General features: G+C 37.6%; 1 protein-coding gene across 2 annotated transcripts in view; it reads left to right on the top strand.

Moving 5' to 3' along the window:
* The first annotated feature begins 4,496 nt into the window (after positions 1–4,496).
* trim37 (tripartite motif containing 37) overlaps positions 4,497–5,711 on the top strand; it is a 30,872-nt gene continuing 29,657 nt past the window's right edge. The window contains exon 1 of one of the 2 annotated variants that reach the window (XM_044221705.1): positions 4,497–4,772. The gene's annotated coding sequence lies outside the window, so the exon portion shown is untranslated. The remainder of the gene's footprint in view (positions 4,773–5,711) is intronic. The other variant, XM_044221706.1, reaches the window with a different exon arrangement.

The raw sequence follows: 5,711 nt of genomic DNA, 5'->3' as shown, positions 1-5,711 counted from the left end.
CTGCCTGATTTGCATATGCCTCTGTGCGTCCTATCGAGCTTCAGACTGTTTGCATAAAACAACAATAGGGTTACTGCAAATTACAGCATGCGTGTGTGTGTGTGTCCATACTAAAAGGCTGAACGGAGTCATCCTCAAAGTTGCTTTGAAATAACAAGATGATGTAATATTCCCTCCATAGCAGCAGGGCATCTTGTCGCACCTGACTTACTATCTCTGAAAATTTGGGCTGGTACTATTTCATAATTTTGACTAAATAAGCCTTAATTTATAAATTTAATCGATCTTAAAAAGTCCAATTTTTGACTTTCTATCTCGATTTCTTGCCCTACTATCTCAGAATTTTGATTTAACATGAGTATAATATATATAATATAATATATAATTAATGGGCTTCCATAAAGCAGTGACTGCATACACTACCTCAAAAGTCCTGTCTTCAAAGTTGGAAGCTTTGCACATTTGTTCACTTAAAAAAAGTAGAGGAATTGGATTTGTGACATTGTGTTGCAATCATCAGGAGGCACACGCACGTCCATGAATACTTTGAAGGTGCTGGGTAACAATAATCTGCACAAAAGGATGAAAAGATTCCCGTACACTTCTTTCTTGTTCCTAAATCTTCTTTTATTCTACAGGGACATCAGTGGTGGAATGTAATTAAGTACAGTTACCTAAGTATTGTACAATTTTAGGTACTTTACTGGAGTATTTCCATTTTATGATACTTTAAACGTCTACTCCACTACATATCCTCGGACAATACTGTACTTTTTACTCCACTACATTTATTTCACAGTTGTAGTCACTAGCTACTTATCATACAGCAGCACTCACTGGGTGAGATGTGTGGTACACAGATCCTTTACTTCGGTAAAAGTAGAAATACTATAATGTAAAATACTCTGTTACAAGTGGTCCTGCATTCAAAAACTTACTTAACTAAAAGTACAGAAATTTTATAAGCTAAATGTATATGAAGTATTAAAAGTTAAGTATTAGCATTAAAATATACTTAAAGTGCCAAAAGTAAAAGTACCCATTATGCAGAATGGCCCATTTCAGAATAATGTTTATTATATCACTGAATTATAATTAGTGATACATTAATGTGTAAGCAGCACTAATGTTGCAGCTGGTAAAGATGGGGCCACGTTTTATTACTTTATAAACTGCTGGGTAGCTTAATCCATAATAATATATTATAATATATTAGTTGATTTATATTTTGTATTAATAATCTGAATCTACAAAATGTTGTCAAATAAATGTAGTGAAGTAAAAAGTACAATATTTCCCTCTCAACTGTGGTGGAGCAGAAGTACAAAGTAGCATAAAATGCAAATACTAAAGTACACATACCTTTAAATTGTACTGTAAATCTGTGTGCTGTGGTTACTTGTCATACCTACATGGTGCAGGATGTGTCATATTTCTTCATTGTGGAATTGCCCAGACCCCTTCATGGCCATTTCCCATCTATCCAACAGATGGGACTTGGACTTTCCCTCCTTTCCGTCACCTGACTGCCCCACCCATCTTCACACTTGTTCCCACTTCCTGCTCTGCAGTTTCCTGGCCTTCCCCGTGCACCTCCTCACCTGCATCTCATTCCCTCATCAGTCACTCTCTACATATACCGGTCCACTTCCATTTTTCAGTTTGTCAGTTCGTCCTAGTTGCAATGTTGCTTTCTTGCCTTGTGTTTTTGCTTTTGAGCTTCCTTAACCTGGACCAGAACCTGCCTACCTGGATCAATACCTGCCTGCCTACCTACCTGTGCCTACCTCTAAGCCTTTCTTTATCAATAAGTCACTGAAATCAGTCTGCCTCTACTGTTGAACTTTTAAAGCCGGCTCAGCACATTATCCATTTAATAATAAGCCAAAAAATTCCAAGAGGGTCTGAACACTTAATAATGACAATACTGTAATTATTATACTATAACACAGGCACTGACTTTCTTACAATACCAAGCACACTGAGAGAGACCAGAGCTGCTCCCTCATAGTTCCCTCTCTCTTTTTGTCAAAGTTTATATTTTGGAAAGTGGTTTGATCTAATTGTACCGGTGGAAGAAGTACTCAGATCATTTTACTTACCATTACAAGTAAAAGTGCTACATTCAAAAACGTACTCAAGTAAAAGTACAGAAGTATCATCAGCTAAAAGTAAAAGTACTCATAATGCAGAAACATGGCCCCTGTGAGTGTTATATTATTATGTATCATATTATTTGATTATTAATTCTGATGCATTAATGTGTAAGTAGCATTTTACTGTTGTAGTTTGTGGTGGAGGTGGAGATAATTTAAACTAATTTCTATACTGTTGGATAGTTTAATCTACAACAATGCAGTTTATAAACTGATCACGTTTTCTATATAAGATCTTAATCTTTTATTTATTCCACTTTTTAACAGCTATAGCTGTTAAATAAATGTAGGTGAGTTAAAAAGTACAATATTTCTCTCTGAAATGTAGTGGAGTATAAGTATAAAGTAGCATAAAATAGAAATACTTAAGTAAAGTACAAGTACCTCAAAACTGTACTTAAGTACAGTACTTGAGTGAATGTACTTTCCATCACTGCTAACAAGTAGGCAGATTAATTTGGCAATGGTGACAATCTTCTGCTCATTTAATCCTTCAGGTGACGCATTGAGCCTGTTTTTTTTAAGTAACTTTTGATAAAATAACAAGTATTGTTTCATTCTATCCAAGACTAGTAATAAAACATGTCCGTATTTTACTACATTTCAAACCATACTACATTAATATAGTACTCTAGGCAATATAGAGTGTGTTGGAGGAGACCCACTCAGACATAAGGAGAACATGTAGACAAGATATGGAGCAGGGCTGAGACTGACACATTATGCCATATAGATCTAACAATGTGAGGACGTTAGTATGCAATGTTTCCTTTATAGACACTGACACAAACATAACACCCATTGATGAATAAAATCATACATTCAGGTCGGTCTATATTTTAACAACTGAAGAAATACTCTGGTCAGCCTCAGTTGTCTTAATATTCATATTTAAGTACTGGCGCCAGCTGGAGCAAATTCTATACAACACTGGCTGCATAGGTTTTGCTTGATCAAAACACTTCCAATAGGCTTGATGTACTCAAGAAAACAATGTCACAAAGAGGGGCGTGTATGGCTCTTCTTTGCTATGTGGTCTAAAATACAGAATCCAGTCTCCATTCAGCATATCTCAAGAAACTGAGACACCCCAAGGTCTTCTAATCTTACATCTAGACAACCTTCAGCGGGTTACACACATATTTCGCTAGAAGGCGTCTCTGTGTTTTGTTGCTGCTCTAGAAACTACATGCCGTCACCTCTGCCACATCTGTCCTCACCAACTAGCTGCTACACTGGTCAAGTGAAGGCTGGTGTGCTGGTGTTTGTCTTGGAACATGAGTGGTGGCAGAGGGACAAGCTCAAGCTTGTGGATACAGGACTTTGCTGCTCGAGTTTACAACTCCTGTAGAGCAGTGAGGATGCGCTCTGCTGAGCTAACTAGAGGAGAAGGCTAGATAGTTCTCCACACTTTGACCAGAGGCATGGCCAAGGTATCGCTGAACTCCACTGATGTACCAGGTTCAAGTCCTGGTGGGAGTGTGTGGCTTTAGGGCGCTTTCTTGGCCAATGTTACTATCTTAGGTTTTGTAAAACAGAAGCCAGACAGTCACAAACACAGCCAAAAAGCCATAGCCATGGCATAGTGTTGTTTCAGCAGTCACAGCCAGGTCTAGCCAGCCGCAGTAAAAAAGGACACGCCCACTCACTCTGTGCTCACTGTCAGAGATCAGCCTTCCTCCTGAAGAGACCCAATCAGCACGCTCCATTCAACAACAAAATAACATATTGCACACACAGCACAGTATGTAAAGCATTTGGTCAAGTTATTGAACACAGCTCCGCCTTAAACACAAGGCCAGAGAAACTCCTTTAATCTTTTTCTGTACATAATCTCTTGGCCACCACCAAGTCAGCCCTGGAATGAAATTGAAATAAAACAGAGAACATTTAAGAAGCTGGACAAAGAGATTGTTTGATATTTTTGCTTGGAAAATTATTTAAATGATTAATCAATAATCAAAATTGTTGCTGATTAATTTTCTCAAATGACTAATCATTTCAGCTCTTAAACACATTATACATTCTACAAACAGTTGTGAAGGACAGTATTGATAATAATCAGCCTGGTACAGAGATCTTAAAGGCATTAAACGCTGTATTTTGATGTGATTTTTGAGTCAAAAAAGTAGCCAAGCGCAATAATCGACCTTCATCTATCGACAACATTTTCTTTTATTCGATTATTTATTTATTTATTTATGTGCCCAGGACGCCTGCGCCAGCAGCAGCTTTGTGCATTAACTCTGTGATTCTGCGGCTAGTCCAGTAGGTGGCGGTAATGCCCTTTAAACCGTCTGACAAACGCGAAACAATAAAACCAAGAGAAGAAGAAAAGGAGCTATTTGATTGGTGATTGCTAGGGGACAGACAGCTTCAGAGCAAGCGCTACAGCTACATCTTCAATTTAGGGCAAAAAGCAGCGGTTTTTCCTTCCCTTGTGAAGCATAGTATAACTTCTGCCTTGACACAGCTACTGGACGTATTCGGTCTTTGATGGTAGCTAAACCAGCGGAGACAACGCATGCTGTGTGTGCTAGGATAGATAATGTAGTTTAGGCTTCTTCCAGTCGTGTGTTTATCAGGTGTGACAGACGAAGTCGAGTCTCTGGGAAGGTAAATGAGCCATCCTGCTAATGCCAGCAAGCTAGCTAGCTAGCCTCACAATTCTATATAAATATTTTCTCTGTTGTGGTTACCCCTGTTGAGCCCGCTGATTTATGTTAATAGGCATTGTATTACCACCAAAGATAGCTCTTGTCATGACAGGTAGTTGTAAGTGTGTCTGCTGATGCTGGGCCTTTTTATGTTGGCTGGCAGTTTGGCACTGACTACAAGCTAACGGTGACACCTTTTGGCAATGAAAACTGTATTTTGTAGCTTCCATGTAGCATTAATATGCATTTCTTGAAGTACCATACAAATGTTGTAGCCTTTTTACAACAAATTATGCATACTTCACATGACTATCAAGCATATTTTTAAGCATGCTTCAGTGTTTAGCTATAACTGTATATGTATACTACTTTTTTTTTAAAACAGAGTAACTAAATGCTTAACAGTAGAAAATAACACATAATGCTAAAATAATGAGACTACCAGAAAAAATGTTAGAGATCACAGATCAAGTAGATCACATGATAAAACGATGTGGAGCATACACACAAAACAAAAACAGGCTAAACACTTTTCACAAAAATTTAAGAAAAGACTTACTGATAGAAGTTTTTAGAAGTGGTGTAAAACGTGCTTCAGTTTCACTTGTTTTATTCATACCTTCTAGGCAGCCATTGGTTTCAGTTATGATATGAACTTGTAGATACTTGAAACTTGAACTGTGCAGTGAATTCTATGTCTTCTTTAATTGTTTTTAAAGAGATCATCAGATGGTAATGCAGCTAAATGATGATTGATTTGAAACATCTGCATTGTATTGCCACGGGGTGATTACTTAGATAACATTAAAAGCAGAAATGCTGTTCCCTGTGAAGGATTACCTGGCCAAACTATTTCCAAACAAGTTTAAACTCTCTTGAAAGTGACCTGGAAACTAAT

Source organism: Siniperca chuatsi, linkage group LG14 (genome assembly GCF_020085105.1).
Source record: "Siniperca chuatsi isolate FFG_IHB_CAS linkage group LG14, ASM2008510v1, whole genome shotgun sequence".
Lineage (NCBI taxonomy): Eukaryota > Metazoa > Chordata > Actinopteri > Centrarchiformes > Sinipercidae > Siniperca > Siniperca chuatsi.
This window is presented reverse-complemented; position numbering and strand designations above follow the sequence as displayed.